The sequence below is a fragment of the Grammomys surdaster genome, unplaced genomic scaffold (assembly GCF_004785775.1).
Source record: "Grammomys surdaster isolate TR1022 unplaced genomic scaffold, NIH_TR_1.0 125876, whole genome shotgun sequence".
Taxonomy (NCBI): Eukaryota; Metazoa; Chordata; class Mammalia; order Rodentia; family Muridae; genus Grammomys; species Grammomys surdaster.
The window spans coordinates 1,642,344-1,663,319 of NW_021620701.1; the positions used below are offsets into that span (position 1 = coordinate 1,642,344).

The window sequence follows — 20,976 nt, forward strand, 5'->3', positions numbered from 1 at the left end:
ATCCGACGATATTGACACATGCAGAATAAAAACCATGCCAATGACTGAGATCCAATGGGCTCTGATTTTCCAGAGTTTAACTCCCTCCTTGTGTTGGGGAGGTGACAGGAGGGAAGGGCAGGAGGCCAGACATCTTGGGGAGCTGCCAGGACTTTACCAGAGCTGTAGAACTGTGTTTGGTGCAATTAAATTGCTAATCCTTTTTTTTTTTTTTAAAGACACAGTCCCCTTGTGGCCTGAGAGGAAAATGCAGCTGCTAACGTGGCTGATTTACGAATGACCTGGGTACCTGGGGAAATGAGCCAGATTCTTCCCAGAGCCTAAATCACTCTCGGCCAAGCAACATGTTCACCCTGGGCAGACCACTGGAACTGGGCGGCCTCCAAGACGGGGCCTGAAAAGATTCTGGGTTTTCAGCAGCCTTCGACCCTCATCTGCCTCTCTTTTGTCAGAAGGGAACAGGAAGCAGAGGAGATCCTTCGAGGATGAGGCTCCAGATCTACACTGTCTTTAACCCCAACTCTGACCCAAGGGGAGAGAGAGGGAGGCCAGACCATGCCTTCAGCCTTCGATCTCTTAAGTCATTGGGGACTGGGTGGGGTCAAGAGGGGTGGGCAGGGACAACTTGAAGGACTACACAGGTCACATACCACACATCTCAAGGGTGTGTCACTCACAACATGGATGGTTGTGGACCACATGTCCCCATTGGGTGCCATTCATAACATTGTTTGGCTCTGTGAGTCTCAGCTGTGGCTGCTTGTTAGAATAATCCAGTCAGTTTTAAAAATTTCCAACCAGAGTGTATCTTAGATCCATACAATTTCACTATTTGGAGGGGATACCAGGACACTAATAATGCTTAAGGGCACCCTAAGTATTTCCTACCTGCAGCTAGGAGAGCCAGTCTTTGAATTCACAAGAACTCTGATCTGTTTTCTGCTGGACAGCTGTGCAATTCTGAATTGGAGTGGAGAAGCAAAGACTTGACAGATGATGGTAGGAGAAAGAGATGCCTTCTGGAAAGAAAATAAATTGAGAAAAAAATCAGAAGTTGGGACTCAATCAGTGTCCTGTGACGAGGGTTGCCCATAGCGTAGCTGAAAGATCTAAGCCCTAGACAGACACATGGTTTGAGTTCTGTGGTTTGCATGATTTCAAGTTTCCTCACTCTGAAATGTGTCCCATTTGTGTGTGCATTTGTGTGTGTGTGTGAGTGTGTGTGTGTGTGTGAGCGTGTATGTGTGCATGTGTGTGTCTGTCTGTATTTATTTATGTGTGTGTTTCTCTATGTTTATCTCTCTGTGTTTGTATGTCTTTCTGTGTGTGTTTGTCTCTGTCTCTGTCTCTGTGTATGTGTTTAACGATAGGTACTTTATATAATTGATGGGCTGTGGATGTGACTCACTCAGTAAAGTACCTGCTGTGCTAAGCATGAGGACCTGAGTTCAAATCCCCAGCATCCATTGAAAAAAGCTGGGTGCTGAGGTGCTGTTCTGCAATCCTGGCTCTGGAGAGGCAGAGATGGGCAGATGATGGATCTCTGGAACCCGACTTAGCCTAATCAAATGTGAGCTCAGGGTTCAGGGAGAGACAGTCTCAAAAACAAACAACAAATGAACAGCCCAATACAAAATAAAAAACCTAAGATAGAAAGCAACCGAGGAAGACACACGACATCAAACTCTGGCCTCCACATGCACACACAGCACCCAACCCCCAACTGTGTTTCATGTAATTGAAACAATAGCCAGGGCTCGAGCCTCACTCCAGAGTCTGTAAAGCATTTTTCATATCCATTATCTTCACAGGGTTGCCCAGATGGCAAAGCCCTTGTCCCCAGCTATGGAACCAGACACCATTAGAACTGAGGGTTTTCATGAGTGTCTACACAGAGGTTTCCCCACATATGGAATCTGATGAGATTTTTTTCCTCTTTCTTTGACTCTCCAGTTCCTAGGGAAAGACTTGGAGGAGGGGAACAAGGATGAAATGAGCATATGTGATATGGTCTCACTCTTGCTGAGCTGTACTCTCAAGGAACGCAGGTCAGGTGGGACCGCTCATCCCAACAAAGGCTCTGAGTGTGTCACAATGGGACACTCAACAATCCTCAGTGAAGCAGACACAGAGCGAGTAGGGCATTAGAAGAACACACTGGGAGACAGCGGGCAAAAAGAAAATTCTAGGGACTGAGAGAGACTGTGGCCATGAGAGGAACTGAACACACGAGCTTGTATAGTTTGGGGTCTCTCCCACCCCGTTCCCTCTGTGCTAAGGATGCAACCCAGGGATTTGTGCATGCTGGGTTCTATCACTAAACTCCAGCCCTGTGTGTTTCTATGGTTGATTCGGTAGAAGTTCTGGATTCAGCCTGCTTCCACCTTATCAAAAACAAGTGGAAGGCCCCCTTTGGAGTATGATTGTGGCCTCGCACTCAGCTGTAGCCACTGTGTCTCTGTCCATACTCAGGGGAGGAGGGGAGACAAGAACTGGCTTCTAGTAGCCCAGAGAGTCTGCTCCATGATGGCTGAATGATCTGGAACATGTCCTTGGAAAGTGTCATGTGTCTGATTCTGTGATCTATCTGTCTAGGGGAGACAATAGTTGCAGCCCCTTGCTGTAGCTACAACTCAGCTCAGGGCTTAAACAGGCCTGGAGCCCAGGTAGGAGACCAGAGAGAAGCGACGGTGCTATCATCTACTGTGATCTTGTTGCCACCACCTTTGAAAACAGAGCCTAGTCACTGGTTGCCTGGATACCTGGTCTGATGGGCCCTCTGACATCAGGCCATGTTGTGAGTTTCAAGAATCTAGTTAAAGCAAGCAAAAACCAAAAACCCAAACAAACAAAAACAAACACACAAACCCAGAAATTTTAGCACAATAGATTGAGGGCTCAACCATAGCTACCATAGGCTGACTTCAGCCCTATTCAACTACAAGGATTCTAGAACAGTCCCTACCTCATTTTCTAGGAGTTAACATTCAGAAAGATGTCCAGCTTGTAGAAATAGTGCTCTCTTCCTAGGCACCAGCCCTTCATGAAATGATTGCAACATTTGATCACTTATCTCGACACACATAGTAGGTGGTCAGCTGTTAGAACCAGGGCTGTGGAAATGGCTCAGTTGGTGAAGAGTTTGTTGTGTGACTTTGAGGACTAGAACTCAGATCATATACCAGTCATGTGGGCATAGTGGCCTGCCTGTAATTTTACCTTGTAAGACAAGACTCCCCAGACCAAGCTGGCAAGCCAGTAGTCTAATACAGCAAGCTTCAAGTTCAACAAGATGAGGAACGGTGGAGAAAGATAGTCAGTGTTAGCCATGGGTCTGCCCATACACAGGCACACAAGTGTGCCTGCACCTATAGATGAACACACATACACACATGCATTTACTTGCAAGAAGTAAATTAACAGAGTTTTTTTTAATGCTAGAATCATTTCAAGTTATCTTTCTGCCTTGGAGTGGAAATTTCTGGAGACTCAGTTGTGTCATGTGATATTTTTGTCTGAAAACTGTCTTATGAGAGGATGTTTTGCTGAAGCAGACATGTGAGAGGATATTCTGATGAAGCAGACACATAAGAGAATGTTTTTGCTGAGAACAGACATGTGGTGTTTTTCTGGAAGCTGGCATGTGATATTTTTGCTAGAACAGATGCTTGGGAAGACACCTGATGCTTGGAAAGGGTATAAATATAACCCAACAGACAGTGGGTGACACTGTGGCATTGGCTCACCCTGTCACTCTTTACTGGTCTTCGCTGGTCTTTGCTGACACTGGTCTTTGGTGACACACTGTGGAATTGGTTCACTCTAACGTCTTCGCTGATCATCACTTGTCGTGACTTCATAGAAACACACTAAAGAACTTCTCATGGTATCTGGTGGCTTCTTGCTGCTTCTGCACAGAGTTGGGCTGATTGGCAGAGCCTTGAGGTTTCTTCTGGAATGAATGCCACTGTTGTTGATTTTTGAATGGTGTTTGTGAGTGGATCGAGCTACCACTGCTGATTTATGTGAACTGAACTGCTGATATCCTGATAACACAAATTGGAATCGCCCCAAAGAACTATTTCTAAACAGGTCCATATTCCCCTTTGCCTTATTAACCTCTCCTTTCCACTGCCTCTGGTGGGCAGCGGGCTAGAAAGGAGGTTCGAACATCTAGGAACCCTTATTAAAAAAGATTTTGAAAAGGCTAAGGCTACACTGCTCCATTCCCATGTCCACAGGGGTAAATTGTGTCTTATCTGGGCCCATACACTCATCCCAAGCTGCTCCTGCTTCTTAAACATACATTTTCTCCTAAGCAATCCATCCTGCAGCCTGCCAGACCATGCCATCCAAAACAAAGCTTCTGAGGGGTGACCCACACAGCTGGCACCTCCTAGACCCAATAATAACTTGCACCCTGTGGGATGAACTATTCTGTGTTTATTCATGGCCCGAGCCCCGCCCACATCCATTTGACATCAATGTTTCCATGGCAAATAATAATCTTCAGATGTAGTAGAGCAGGGGCTGCAATCCCACAGAGCACAACCAGATGAGGCAAACATGTTGCTTAAACGACAGGCACAATGGTGCCGAGCAGCTGGCAGCCTGTGTGTTCATGTCCCAGGGGGTTCACATCGCAGCCCAGGGGTTGCTCCACTAATGAGGAATGAGTAAAACGTGTAGCTCTGAACACTTGACGATACGCCGCGACATCCCACGTCCTGTGGGAGTGTGTATTTATATGGAGAGACGGGACTGTCGCAGTAAGACATATGGATGCTGCCCCGCATCGGGAGCATATGTTCACCCTCCACATTTCAAAGTCATCATTCGGGCCTCAGTTCTGTACAGAATTTAAAATAGACTCTGGAATCTTCCGGCTCTCTGTTGTCTGCAGCCCTCACTTAACACCCAGGTCTGGCTTTGTGTAGGCGTCTGTACTTGAATGTTAACATGTTAAATACAAAACTCCATAAAACCATGGACCCCATGCTGTGATGACAAGTGCCATGATTTCAGAGAAGCACCAGAGGACAGAAGACCTTACACACTGAAGTAGGGGATCGTGTTTCTCAAGGGACAGGGCAATATGCTACCTAACGGGGAAAACAGTCCAGAAGAAAAGTCACTACATTTGAACATGCTCAAAGGTACATTATTCCTGTAAATGCTAAAAGGACATCAAGGTACCATGGTACTCATGTCTCCGAGTGTCCTGCTGACTTGAAGCTGGCATCACCCAGAGCTTGTTGGAAATACAATCTCAGCCTCCTCCCCAGACCTTTTGGGTCAGTGTCTGAATTTTTACAAGGTCCTTAGGTCATCCACGTGCACAGTAGAATCTGAGAAGTGCTGGTTTCTCTGCAATACCATGGTGTGGAGTAGAAAGCTGAAACCAGTGTTCAGGCAGGAAGGGAACAGAGGCAGAGGATGAAAGGAAGATGGAGAGAAAAGAAAAAGAATGACGAAGAAAAAAGGGGAGAGGAGGAAACAGAGAGTGCAGAGAGGACAGAAGGGGGAGCACACAATGAGTGTTCACTGCTGCGGGTGCTTCCTGACCCTTGACTCTTGGACAAAGCCTGTGCAGTATGAGCTACCACGTTTCCCTTTGACTAGCCAGCAACATGGAGATACATCCAAAATACAGGACACGTGCTTGTCATGTGTGCTAGAAGCTGCTGAAATCTCACGGAGATCACTGTTGCTATCAGGTATCCTTGGTCCATGGAGCATCGCACACACTGGGGAAGCTCTGGGCAACCTTCATTCCTTATCCTTTAAAGGAAGTGTCGAAGGAGTGTGGGCTCACGTCAGAGTTGTTAGAAAGCACAGGAGAGCTGCTGGTGACTGTCAGCAAGGTTGCTGAAGGTAGCCAAGACAGCAGCTATAGAGAAAAAAGGCTAGAGGTGTGTGTGGTGCAGGAAAATGAGTGTTGGGGGCATAGCATAAACTGTGTGGGGAGGAATGGCCCAGGCTCTTGCTTCCAGGTGCCACCTCTACCTAAGCCCTCATGTCTGCATGTACTAACTGGCACTCAGGTGCACTCAGGAGCCTGTACAACTCCATAGACTTCACACTACAGCAAGGCAAGTGTCACAACATGGGAAGAAGTATTCCTGCTCTGTGTAAGAGCCCGGGAACAAGCGGCACAGACATCATAAGCATCTGGCCCTTCAAAAGGAAATTATTCAGTCCCAAATATGTACAAAGACTTCAGATTGACTCACAACTCCTACAGATCTGTACAAATGAGAGACCACAGAACAAGATGGTGCTGGCTCTGCTGGGGAAACACCCAGTGCTATGCATGCCGGGTAAGAGCTGCTCCTGGATGAAGGTCATGCTGTGATGCTCGCTTACCTCTCAGGGCTCCTTGGCACTTTAAGAGTTCTTGTTATTGGATTGCACCCAACAGTGGCCCCAGGAACACCTTCGTTTCTAGGCCACCTTCCACTGTGCACTGCCATGTTCTTTTTATTGGGCACTCTGCTATGGACCACCATGAACAAAAGTGACTTATGGAAGAAAGAGTTTATTTGGGTTAATGGTTCCAGAGTGCTAACATTCCGTCTGGTTGGGACAGCATAGGAGCCTGTGGCAGGCATGGAGGCAGGAGCAGGAAACCGAGGGCTCACACCTCAACCTTAGGCACTAAGCTGAGAAGGCAAACAAGGGGCGTGAGTCTACAAACTCTCAAAGCTCGAAGCTCTGCTGAGTGTGATGTCGTGGGTCTTATGGCCGTGGAGTCAGTCCCATCTACTGAACCACACAGTCAAGTTCAAGAAATGCCAAACTGCTCTATATTTACAAAACAAAACTTAGCCTGGGGCTGGTGAGATAGCTCAGTTCTCTGGTGTGTGCACACCCTTCTTGCAACAAACAAACAAACAAAACAAACAATGTCTTTTTTAAAAAAATCATTGGAGAATGTAGCCCCACCATGTAGAAGAAATTATAAAAAAGTAAAATGCAATTAAATATTTTTGAAAGGTCAGTGTGGAGCTGGAGACATGGTTCAGCGGTCTTAACGACCGCTTGTTCTTGCAGAGGACCCAAGTTTGATTCCCAGCAGCCACAAGGCAGCTCACAATCACTTCCAGCTCCAGTTCTGGGGATCCAACATCCTCTTCTGGCCTCCTTGGGAACTATGAATGCAAATGATACACACACACACACACACACACACGCAGGCAAAACACTTCTAGAAGACAATTTAGCCTGAGAAGAATTAGGTCACTCTCTCCCCACTATCATGGAAGCCTACTGGGTGTGTGTGGTGCTTTATGTCCCAGGCTTGGTGACTATCATGGTTTAGATGTGATTTCTTCCTAAAGGTTTTATGTACTGGAGTCTTTATCCCCACATGGTTATAGAACCTTTAAGAGGCGGGGCCTAGTGAGACGGAATGAGCTCACTGGGACGTGGCCTTCAGGAGGGCTTACTGCTAATGTTGTGGAGTGAATGAGTTGTTGCAAGAGTAAGTGCTTGCCAAAGAGAGAATTTGGTTCTCGAATTCTCTCCTTCCTGTTTTCAGGAGTTCAGGTCTCCAGACTGTGGGCTAAGTAAACCTCTTGATACAATAGCTTCAGGCCGTATAAAATGGGCTAACATATTGTGCTGGCTAGTTTTATGTCAGCTCAACATAGGCTAGAGTCATTTGAGGGATGGGATCTCTTTAAGAAACTTCCTCTATAAGATCAGGCTGTAGACAGGGATGTAGGGTGTTATTTTAATTAGCGATGGATGGGGGAGAGCCCAGCTCATTGTGGATGGTGCCATCCCTGGTCTGGTGGTTCTGTGTTCTATAAGAAAGCAGGCTGAGCAAACCATGATGGAAGCTAGCAAGCTGCACCCCTCCATGGCCTCTGAATCAGCTCCTTCCTCCAGGTTCCTGCCTTGTTTGGGCTCTTGTCCTAACTTCCTTTGATGATGAACTGTGAGGTGGAAGTGTAAGCCACGTGAACTCTTTTCTTCCCAAGCTGCTCTGCTCATGGTGTTTCATCCTATCAGTAGTGACCCTGCCTAGGCCAGACGTGCTCCTTTGTCTGAGTGAAGTTTCAGGTTATACTCGACCTCATATCTGTCTTGGGAAGCCCCTCTGGGCTCAGATAGGCCCTCACAGCTCTTTTCCCACATTGACTGCAGGCTTAGCATTCAATGTTGGCATCTCTGCCTTTTTACATCCTCTGACCCTTTATTCCCTCTTCAGACATGGAAGGACTCAGAGCCCTCCCCTGGGACCTGGCTGCTCCTTTCCATCAAGGCATCCTCCCTCAACTTCATCCTTTTACCACTGTCTCCATGTTGACCCCCCTGTCCCATCCCAAACAGGGCCTTCAGGAGGATTCTGCTGCGGTGTCTTTTGAGATGGGAGATAGAAGGCCGATGCCCACATCAGAAGAACAAATATTTTCCGTACTTGCTTCTATTGGATTCACCAAGTTTTTGGTAATGATGGAATCTCATACCTCCTGTATCTTCAAATCCTCTGTGATCTTTGGATTCCACAGAAGATGGGAGCAGGGAGTACATCCAGGTGGAAGATATGCTGCGTGGCAGGGAAATAAGCCATGTAGAAGAGCCAGGGACTTTCTTGAATTCCACCATCATGGCCCTCCGCAGCCCTGACCTTATCATGCAAAGCATGGCTGCCCTTGTGTCCCAGGATAGTTGAGATAGTTCAGATCTAGCACACAGCACACTCTTCTGTTAATTCCCTCTTCTCTTGTCCCTTCCTCTCAGCTTCAAACCTGGAAGAAACTCCAATCCAAAGCAAACACGGGTTTTACAGTCTTAGAGAACTATGTCCCATATTCCTAACACATACTGCTGGGCAAAAACCCAAAGCCTGGCGTGCAGCAGAGCCGGACGCCATGTGTGAGACACACTTCCGGCCACTTCCATCAGAAATGCTTGGAAGGCATTGTGCTAAGTGACTTCCAACTCTTTGTTTCTTTGGGAATTGTTTTATGGTGACTATGTATTTTGACAAAAAAAAAAAGACCTTAATGGTTAAAAGTCTTGTAAAATACAATCATCTGGGACAAGTGTGGCCAGCCAGGAAACTTTCCATGAGTAAAATGCATTAACTCGTTCTATAACGGCCACAGGATCAAGATGTGAGCACACACAGGAGTTTTTCAATAGCTCTCCAGTGGCAAACACAGGTCTGGCTCTTTAAGAATTGTATGATAGGCATATAGAGTCCTTGGAGAGAGGAAAGGGAAAGGTTGAAATAATGCAATTATAAACTTAAAAAATTATTTTTAAAAAGAATCACATGATGGCATCAAGGAAAACCAAATGTCCATATTCCTTATGCCCCAACAGTCCCATCTCCTTCGCTCCTATTTGTCCCCAGAACAGCTCTTGGCCCAAGTGTCTGAAAGGTGCCACCTACAGCACTGAGCCTAGGGATGAGAACTGGAGGCAATGGCACCCTCTACAGGGAAAAAGATGGTAAACGTGGTATGTTCATGGGATGGGCTAATCACAGTGAAACTGAAATACGTGTATCCACATATTCTGTGGCAACATTTAATCCTGAGCCAGCACTAATTAGCAAGTGTGTAAGCATAGCAAAGGGCACAAGGAGGACACAGTGGGAGCTCTCATCCACATCCTGTTACCCCAGGGCACAAGGGTAGGGTCACTTCTGGACACTAACAGTACCTGACAGGTTGGTGGTAAATGGTGGGTACCCCAACTGAGATCATAACATTTTATTTAATTTCTCAAAAGGATGCTCTGGAAGCTGGGTGAGGTGGCTCATGCTGTAAACCCAGTACTGAGGAGTTGAGGGCAGGAGAACATTCTCAAGGCTAACTGGGTCTGTACAGTGAGTTCCAGCCATGTCGGAAAGCAAATGATCAAAAGGTTCACTTAAGCAAGCAAACGGTGACAACAGTTCCACAGTTGTGGGTGGTAGAGCTGGAGTGTTGATGGATTTGTTGTTGTTGTTGTTATTTTGAAGGTGTATGTGTGTATGTTGTTTTGCATTTTGTATTAAAAAGGATGGGGAGGAAGAAGAAATAGTAGATTACTATGTCAAACAATAGATGCACGCCCACATACTGTCATAGAGCCACAGTTTTCTTGGCTCCAGCAGAAAAAGTCACCTGTACTGAAAAGTTATTAGAGGCTGATAAATTACCAGAGCAAACCAAAGAAACCTAGAAAACTAAGACAGGTATGTCCACTAGTCAGGGTAGCTGAGCTTTGGCTATGATAACCATCACCTCAATCTTACTGTTTTAACAACTAATGTTTATTTATTTTTCATTTATACAAAGTCCCTCACACACTCAAGTGACTCTCCAGTCACTGTCCGCCACACCGTGCTCATCAGTGACGTCCCCATCTTCACCCTAAGGCAGAAGAGGAAAGTCCTGTCTTCACTTCCTTGACTCATTACTGACACACAGCATCTGTACTGCATTCTACCTGACAGAGTCATTCACATAGTGGTCTCTACCTGTGACAATTCTGGAAGGCAGAAGGTATGTGCCCAGGAAGGTGGGGTGGTGGTGAGATGGTGAGCATGTCTCCTACAGGAAGGAACCTGAGTCCACCAAGTAAAGAAATTTGTCCTGTCCAGCAGGACATTAAACAGGGTTCCGGGGAGGTCACCTGAAAGAGAGCGGGGGGAGCAGGCAAAGACGAAAGGAATGACGACCTGTCTATAATCTGATCAGATCGTAATTTTTACTTTTGCACACACAGGTTATATACACAAAAAGGCAGGATGTGGGGAAGGGGATGACGCAGGAATGTGGGTGTTCAGGGGGAGTACAGATCTCTTCCAGAGCAGAGAGTGTCAGCTGGGTGAAGGTTCAGGGGACAGACCACTATGACTCCGCCTGTGATTCACTTGTCTTTATCGAAGTTGGTACTATCCACCATGGTTACCCATCTACAAGGCCTATGACTACCCAGGATTAGCAGCCTTCTACCAAAGCTGTCTGTTTACAATACCACCCAGCTATCTGTTTCAGTGTTTTTCCACAGAGACCCAAGACTTGGTGCTAGCAGGCGTGTATGTCAGGCCTATTGCTGACTTTAGGCCTATGGCTGATTTTAGGCCTTCAGTGTATAAGCAGGGCTGCTCCCAACAGAAATTATTCTGGTCAGTCTATGCTCCAGACTTTAAGAGGTTCTTGTCATCTCCTGGATCATTCCAGAAGTTCTGGAATCTCCACTTTGAATTCCTGGATCTGGACTGGCTGTCCTTGTTCCTTTGATGAGCAACCATTCCTATGTTGGATACAGAGTAGAATATCAAAAGGAAAGATAATTAAAACAACATCTTTGACTGATTTCTGAGAAGTCCAGTGGGATCTGGCAGAGAAATTACCTGTGCCTTGAAGTGATTGCCACGGTACACTTGCTTCAAAGCTCCCATAAATAAGAAAGAAAATTTGTTGGCATTTGAACCTATGTTAGATCTAAGTGGTGAACATCATAGCTCAGAACCCCTTAGTGTCAGCAGCTAAGAGCATCTCTTGGACCCTTAGTGTCAGTGGGTAAGAGCATCCCTTGGTCCCTTAGTGTCAGCGGCTAAGAGCATCTCTTGGACCTTTAGTGTCAGTGGGTAAGAGCATCTCTTGGACCCTTAGTGTCAGCGGCTAAGAGCATCTCTTGGTCCCTTAGTGTCAGTGGCTAAGAGAATCTCTTGGTTTTGGGATGGTGGACACCATTTCAAATGCTTAGTGATGCCATTATGGTAATGACTGCAGACCCTACACTCTCACTCATTTACAAGCCAAGTTTCAACAGAAGACAAATACCAATGGCTCTGTCATGTATGAGCTCGAGTCTGTTTTTTTGTCACCAGGCTACATGATTGGCAAAAATGGAGGTCAAAATGGAGGCTTTGAACGTTTCCTTGAGCCCACCATTTACTGACTCAATGACTTAATGCACCTGCCTTGGTTTCTTCATCTGTAGATAGTTTAATATTGTTAGCTCAAACATTTTAGATAAATTAATTTGTTAATTATTAGTAATCATTCACAAATTTGTACATATATAATTTTATTCATATTCTTCCTTTATTTTTCTTTCTTTCTTTCTTTCACTTTAGAAAAGAGTTCTTTATTGGATATTTTATTTATTTACATTTCTGATGTCATCCCCTTTCCCCATCCCTCCCCCAGAAACCTCCTATCCTATCCCCCTCCTCCTTCTTGCTTTTTTTTCTTTATTAGTATTCTAAGTTAACATACAAAATACTGGGTTTTATTAAAGCATCCTCATACATGTGTCATTAGAGTTCTGATTTGTTTCCCTCTGCCCATTCCCTTTCTTCCTTCAGCTAGTTTCCTCATCTGATTTCCTGTCACATGTATTCTGTCACCATCCCTCCTCATCTTTTTTTAAAAAATATTAATCAAAGGCTTTATAAGTTTGGTAATGCTCAATAAAAAGATGCCCAAACAATCAGAAGTGTTACCCAATACCCAACCTAGACATACCAACTATCTTTGACTGGTGGAGATGTGCGAACATCTGCCTCCATGTTTCTTCCCCCCCCCCCCCCCCCCGTCTCCTAGCTCCTCCTCTCTTTCTCCTCCTCCTCTCCTTCTCCTCTTCCACTCCTTACTCCTCCCACCTTAGCTCCTCCTACATATCACCCTTCCTGTTAAAATAAAACTTTTCTCTCAAAATACAATTAGGGCACAACTATACCAATTTGTATCAGTAAGGTACAAGATAGACCTAATACCCAGTCCAACCTTTTGTTGACTAGCCAGAACCTCTGTCATCTCTCCTAACTAAAAGACTTAGTTCTGAACCTGGCTTTTTTTCTTGGCTTTAGAATGAATGTCAGCTGAAAACCATCCTCTCAAGTCTTTTCTCTCAAAGTAAATAGCCGGGATTGACTATGAGATTATAAGTCTTCAACCCCATCAGAAATCCAGAATGACTGAATTAACTGAAATTATGGGAAGCACAAAGCATAGCTTCTAAAACTTAGCCAATTTATAGAGATCGCTGAACACCTGGACAGTCCCTATACTACAAAACATTGGAGCATCCGATCTTCAGCCTTCTGGCCCAGGATCATCTGACAGACTTAGAGATGCAGAATTATTAAGGGCTGACTACTCTGTCTTGCCAGATAAGAGCAGTTGACTATTCTGCAAGTGTGTCCTTTTCTGGACAGTAATTTGTCTGTAGATGAAAAGAGGCAATTCTTGCCTAGTGGCTGTCTCACCACAACAGGAGTAACTCCAAAGATACTCAATTTCTTCTTAGAATCCAAGACAGGAAGCTATCAGGAGCCGACAGGTCTCTAATCAAAATGAACATTAATACAGAAATGTTTGTAACATCAATCCTGTGGACTTCTGACATTTTGAAAACCAACTATCCATGTAAGGCAATCTGGACTTTTGTCTGTTAACTCCTCTCGGCTATTTCTAAATAAAATATAGAAAACACCCTAACAATAAACTCAGAGCCATGAATTTGCTCTAGGCCCTTAACTCACAGGCTAACCATCTCAAATCAGTTAAAAAAGTTAAAGAAGGACTGGGCATAAGCCTTGTATTCCTAAATGTGTTATATAGGCACAATGCCTATGAGAGTAACAATATTAATCTCACTTCTATATCAATAAGAAACTCGTACCAATGAAAACCTTAAATTTGAAATCAAAGTAAATTTTGTACCATTTAAGGAATTATAACTTCAGCTTAATAACAATTATACAGATTTCTACCAATAGGTTATGGCTATGCAATAAATCCTAGCTATTCCCCCCTGTTCCAACAAAGCTACTACTTTTCCCTAGAAAGACAGCCCAATATTAACCACCTCAGTCCCTAAGCCCAGGGAATAGGGGTGCTGACTCTTCATTAACTTCTTCAAGCTGCTTATGGTCGTTGAGATATTAGAAGAGGGGTGGAGGGAAGAGTAAATTGATAAGCCTCTGATAAGTCTGTGTCTTCACTACATCCAACTGAAATTCCAGGACATCAAAGATTCGAGCAGGTCTGCTCAGCTTGCTTGATGAGTAGATACATCAAGGCTGTGTGTTCTGCAATACACAATTCTCAAAACAAATTTTAGTATCATGATAATTTTTTGTTTGAATTCTGGAATCTAGTCTTCTGGTGGCATGCCTCTGTCATGTCTATTCCATATAATTCTGGGAGTTTCTATGAGGGTGTGCTCCCACCATCCTCCCATTCCCACCTCCCTGCTCTCAAATTCTCCAACACTAGGGAATCCAAACTATTGGGTACCAAGGCCTTCCACTTCCACTGATGCCTGACAAGGCCACCCTCAGCTACCTATACAGGTGGAGCCATGAGTCCCTCCCTTTGTGTTCTTGGGCTGGAGGTTTTAGAATGGCTACTCCAGCTTGTTTCTTAGGACTATTTGCCTGAAAAATTGTTTTCCAGTCTTTTACTCTAAGGTAGTGTCTGTCTTTGTCACTGAGGTGGGTTTCCTGTATGCAGCAAAATGCTGGGTCCTGTTTACGTATCCAGTCCATTAGCCTATGTCTTTTTATTGGGGAATTGAGTGCATTGGTGTTAAGAGATATTAAGGAACAGTGATTGTTGCTTCCTGTTATTTTGTTATTAGAGGTGGAATTATCTTTGTGTGGCTATCTTCTATTGGATTTGTTGGAAGAGGATTGGTTTCTTGCTCTTTCTAGGGTATAATTTCCCTCCTTGTATTGGAGCTTTCCCGCTATTATCCTTTGTAATGCTGGGCTTGTGGAAAGATATTGTGTAAATTTGGATTTGTCATGGAATATCTTGGTTTCTCCATCTATGGTAATTGAGAGTTTTACTGGGTATAGTAGCCTGGGCTGACATTTGTGTTCTCTTAGGGTCTGTATGGCATTTGTCCAGGATCTTCTGGCTTTTATAGTATCTGGTGAGAAGTCTGGTGTAATTCTGATAGGTCTGCCTTTATATGTTACTTGGTCTTTTTCCCTTACTCATTTAATATTCTTTCTTTGTTTTGTGCATTTGGTGTTTTGATTATTATGTGACGGGAGGTATTTCTTTTCTGGTCTAGTCTATTTGGCGTTCTGTAGGCTTCTTGTATGTTTATGGGCATCTCGTTCTTTAGGTTAGGGAAGTTTTCTTCTATAATTTTGTTGAAGATATTTATTGGCCCTTTAAGTTGGGAATCTTCACTCTCCTCTATATCTATTATCCTTAAGCTCGGTCTTCTCATTGTGTCCTGGATTTCCTGGATGTTTTGTGTTAAGAACTTTTTGCATTTTGAGTTTTCTTTGACAGTTGTGTCAATATTTTCTACGGTATCTTCTGCACCTGAGATTCTCTCTTCTATCTCTTGTATTCTGTTGGTGATGCTTGCATTATGACTCTTGATTTTTCCCTAGGTTTTCTATCTCCAGGGTAGTCTCCCTTTGTGATTTCTTTATTGTTTCTACTTCCATTTTTATGCCCTGGATGGGTTTGTTCAATTCCTTCACCTGTTTGGTTGTGTTCTCTTGTAATTCTTTAAGGGATTTTTGTGTTTCCTTTTTATGGGCTTCTACCTGTTTACTTGTGTTTTCCTCAAATTCTTTGAAAGTGTTATTTATTTCCTTCTTAAAGTCCTCTATCATCATCATTAGAAGTGATTTTAAATATGAATCTTGCTTTCCTGGTGATATTGAGAATTCAGGACTTTCTAGTGTGGGAGAACTAGGTTCTAATGATGCCAAGTACCTTGGGTTGCTGATGCTTATGTTCTTGCGCTTGCCTTTCACCATCTGGATCTCCTTAGTGCTACCTGTCCTGTCTCTTACTGGAGCCTGCCTTTCCTATTATCTTGGTTGTTTCAGAACTGTTTGGGGTGGGTTACTGCTGGGGTTACAGCTTGGGCCCAAGATCTGCTCAGTGCTCAGGCTCAGGTTCAGGAGGGAACCAGTGCTCTGGGCCAGGAGTGAATTCCTGGGTCCCAGTGGGTCCCAGTTACTCCCTGTTTGGGGCAGGTGTTGCTGCTTCCTTACCTAAGATACTGTCCAGGTTAGAGCTCCTGGGAGGCCGGCTTCCTCTGGGATTTGTGAGATTGGGTGCAGAGCTGCTGCCCGGGATCTGCTCAGTGCTCAGGACCAGACCGGAAGGCTTTCTTTCTTAATTTTTTTTGTCACCTTAAGATTTTGTTTGATGATGAAATTAGTTAACACACAGTGTGGCAATGTTGGGGTCAATAGTATCTCCCCCCCCCCCAGATTATAAGGGAATGGAAAATTCCTGTTCCCAGTGATGACATAGCCATTGTGCCAAGGTGTTCGCATTTTCTTAGTGGTGTGATACTGGGTTTATAAAAGTATAACACATGTAATTATATATAGTCCATAATACTTCACAATGATAGTATACATCTATGTTGCTGACCTATGTGTTTATTACACTTGATTTTGTTTTTTATTTTTCCTTTCTGTTTGTTTTTGAGATGTGCTTTTAATATGTAGCCTTGGCTATCCTGGACCTTTAAGCGTACATCAGGATGCCCTGGTACTCACATAGATACACCTCCTTCTAGCTCTTGAGTGCTAAGGTTTAAGGCTTGGGCTACCATGCCTATTCATGGCCAATTCACTATAGTTTGTTGGCTACAGAGGTTGATGTAGCCCTTCGAACTCGTCACGTATCAGAGGATGACATTGAATTCCTGATCCTTCTCTCACCTTCAGCCGCACACCATGCCAGGTTTATGGGTGTATGCCACCACACCCAGCCACTCAGCTACATACCTTTAGTTGTTATTCTAGAGTGTAGTCCTACTTTTATATTTTAAAGTGGATTGTAAAGCTGTATGCCTTGTTATCCCGACAGCAGCTTCATATATCTCGTGATTACCACATCTCTTGATTGTATCAGGTGCCCATGTCTCATGAGTGACCTGTGCCTTCTAGATTGTATAAGTGTACCCCATGATGTTTGCAGAGTGATGAAATCACCTAATGACACGCCTCAGAATGATCCCAATCCCTGTCGTTAGGTGACTTGTGACGGTGCATCATTTAGGATGGACGGTGACTGACAGGCCAGAGTTGAGACCACAGTGATTCCTGCGGACTCTAGCACAGCTTTCGTTGACGAGGAGAGCAAGACCATCTGTGCTCTGATTGACTTAGAGGAGACAGTATGAAATTGGATTATTTTTCCAGAGAATACAAAAGCATATAATTAAAACCTTCTCATCCTTTCGGGCACTAAGGGATGTCCCTGTAAAGCAGAGAATGAGATCCAGTAATAGAATTCTGTGAATGAAGACAGCAGTGTCCTTTTGAATGGGAGTAGAGCTAAGTGAACTTCTACTGCTTCTGTTCCTGAAACGTGGTCATGTGTGGCTTTGTCTAAATAGGGAATCATATTTGTGGTGTGTTTTCTATTGTTTTAAAAGGGCTATAGAACCTTGTAATAACTTCTGGGTCTGTTTAGTAAGCTCATTGGTATGCAAAAACATTTCATTCTGAACTAGGAAACTTTTTTTCTTTGCCTAAGAAGTTTTCTCTGGTTTTCTCTCCCAGACATTTACAGCATTCCTACTGACCTGGACCAGTATGGGATCCTTACATCTGACCCCACGCTTTCTCATTGCTGTCCTGCTGGGGCAGTTCCTTCGAGCCCCAGAAGTCCATGCCTATTCTAGGCAACACTTTTCCTTATTCCTTTCAACACCCACCATTATGAGTTCACCCTTCTTTATTTTTAAGTTAACCTTCATGTGTTTCACATTATTAAAATACTGCATATATCTGTAAGAGGCCTTGCCTAGGGTCACTGAAACTCCTTGCCTACTTCAATATGCAAGCTTCACACTACTGGGCCAGGTCCTCGTCACAACAGAGGAGATACTTTTACAGGTAAAGAGAGCAGATATGTCTCTGAGTCTGAATACCACACAAGAGTGGCAGTGCCAGGTGTACTGTGGGCTCTCCTTACTGCATGGGTCCCCAACACCATGCAGATGCCCCATTTCATGCGACTCTTCAGAGCTTGTTGTATCCCATGAGACCCTCTAAAATTATATTGGCTTAGCCACACTCCAACAAAGCTACGGTCCTGCCCACCCACCCTCTCTCTGGCTCCTGGGTCTGAATAGACCTTCCCCAGGATCTGCTCTCCCCTGGCCCTGGGCCAGCCCCTCCTTGCATCTGGTCCGCTGCATTTGTTTCCTAACTGGTCTCCCAGCATAGAGTTTATTCCCTGTTCTCCACCCTGGAAGGACTTAAAGACAGACCTCAAAACTATAGCAGCTCCCCCTACAGGATAGAGGAGGGAATTCTTAGGGTCCTAGAGCCCTCTCAAGAAGGATTCACACACACACACACACACACACACACACACACACACACACACACACAGAGAGAGAGAGAGAGAGAGAGAGAGAGAGAGAGAGACAGACAGACAGACAGACAGACAGACAGAGACAGAGAGTTCCAGCTGCTCTATATTGCGTATATGTTAGGGTGAAGGAACAGAGACATGTAGTGTTCACCTCAGATCCTACCTCCCGAAAACTGCTGCAAGTTTAGGTGTCTGCTGTCATCAGCAAGCAAGAGAATTGAACTGACAAGTGTATCTCATGCAACTTTGTTGAGTCTTCTCAGAACTGGAACACACACACACACACATACACACACACACAAGCACCAAAAGTCTACATTGAATGTCTCCTTCAGTTGCTCTCCACCTTATTTTCTGAGCTAGGATCTCTCATTGAAACTGAATCTCTTTTTTATTGCACTAGACTGGCTGGGGACAACGCCCTAGAGATCATCCCATTTCTAGTGTCCTCAGTGCAGGGAAAACAGGCCCGCACTACCACATCTAGCTTTTATGTGTGCACTGGACCAAACGGAGGTCTTCATGCCTATACAGTAAGTACTCAGGTTTGGACAACAAGCACTTTGACATCTAAGTCATCTTCCCAGTCCCTCACCTTTTGCCATCATTAGGATTTCCATTGCTGCTTTCCCCCCCCCCCCCCCCCGCCAAGATGGCGCCGAAAGCGAAGAAGGAAGCTCCTGCCCCTCCCACAGCCGAAGCCAAAGCGAAGGCCTTGAAAGCTAAGAAGGCAGTGCTGAAAGGCATCTACAGCCACAAAAAGAAGAAGATCTGAACGTCACCCACCTTCCAGTGGCCCAAGACACTGTGGCTCCGGAGGCAGCCAAAATATCCTCGGAAAAGTGCACCCAGGAGAAACAAGCTTGACCACTATGCTATCATCAAATTCCCACTGACCACTGAGTCAGCCATGAAGAAAATAGAGGACAACAGCACACTTGTGTACATTGTGGATGTCAAGGCCAACAAGCACCAGATCAAACAGGCCGTGAAGAAACTCTATGACATTGATGTGGCCAAAGTCAATACCTTGATAAGGCCTGATGGAGAGAAGAAGGCGTATGTCCGCCTGGCTCCTGATGATGATGCTCTGGATGCTGCCAACAAGATGGGGATCGTCTAAACTGAGTCCAGACGACTCATTCTAAATAGACACTTTTTTTCACCATAAAAAAAAAAAAGGATTTCCATTGCTGTGATGAAGACCTTGACCCAGTGCATCTTGGGAAGGGAAGGGTTTATTTAGCTTATACTTCTACATATCAGTCCATCAGCTAAGGAAGTTGGAAGAGGAACTCAATCAGAGAGGGGCCATTTGGAGATAGGAGGTGATGCAGAGGCCATGGAGGGGTGCTGCTTACTGTCTTGTCCTCAGAGCTTGCTTAGCCTGCTTTCTTATAGAACCCAGGACCACCAGCCCAAGGGTGGCACCACCCACAGAGAGCTTGGTCGTTTCTCATCAATCAGAAATCAAGAAAATGTTCAGGTGGACTTGCCTACAGGATGATCTTATGGGACCATTTTCTCAATTAAGATACCCTCTTCCTAGATATGACTAGGTTCAGTCAAGTTGACAAAAACCAACCAGAAATTTCTTCCTTGTATTTCTTCATAGTTTGTTTGTTTTTGAAATAACCAGACTTGTTTTTCCTCTCCTGGTCTCTGCTCTGGATGTGGTCTTTTTGGTCTCCATAAGGTACCACACTATATACATATATATGTGTGTGTGTGTGTGTGTGTGTATGTATATGTATATGGTTTTTATTTATTTTATATATATATGAGTTTTCTATCTACTCATACACCTGAGTACCAGAAGAGGGCATCAGACCCTATTTTACATGATGGGCACCATGTGGTTGCTGGGAATTGAACCCAGGACCTCTGGAAGAGCAGCCAGTGCTCTTTACCACTGAGCCATCTCTCCAGCCCAGGTTGCTTGCAGAGCTCTCTACCCAGAATCCTCTCTGTTGTACTGAGCTCAAGCGCAGCTTGGCTCCGCCCAAGCTCTCAGTCCATGGCACCTCAGCATATTACCAACCCTTATCATTCATAAATCGTGAGGTAAATGCCCGTGAACTGCCTCTCAGTTCTCCCTGACTTGCCTCCCTCCATCTTCCCCTCTTGTGTCTGCAGCAGTTCTCAGGTGCTCTGCATACAGGAAGTGCTCTAAGGCTCCCGCTCAGGCTGTTGTATTTGGACACACCAAGGGACTCTCCTCCAGGATGGCCATTCTCATTCTGAAATCCTTGAGAGGGCTTCAGGGGGCTCTGCAAACCTTCCGAATTGTGCAAAATCTTTGGCACGCACAATTTTATGGTAAGAGAGTTTAAAAACTTCTTTCATCTCAAATGAGCCTATGACCTAAAAACCGTGGAGAACTCCTAACCCCAGGCCTGCCAGAGTATGACAGATAAGCAAATGAAAGCCCAGTTGTTTCATCAAGTGGCCCAATGACAGGCACTTGCTTGTGCGCATGCTCAGTAAGTGGTAATTACTGCTTTAGTGTCCCTGTCCTGTTCTCAGAAATACTCCCACTCTTGCCTCCCGGTCCTAGGTCAGGGGGTTCCCAAGGGGAACTCCTTTTAACTTATTTACTTAGTGTCTGTGGGTGGTACTCCAGAGCATATGTGTGAAGGTCAAA

At 44.8% G+C, this 20,976-nt stretch overlaps 1 pseudogene; it reads left to right on the forward strand.

Annotated features, from left to right (window-relative positions):
- Positions 1 to 18,984: 18,984 nt before the first annotated feature.
- LOC114641067 lies at positions 18,985 to 19,455 on the forward strand (annotated as a pseudogene).
- The last annotated feature ends 1,521 nt before the right edge of the window (positions 19,456 to 20,976 follow it).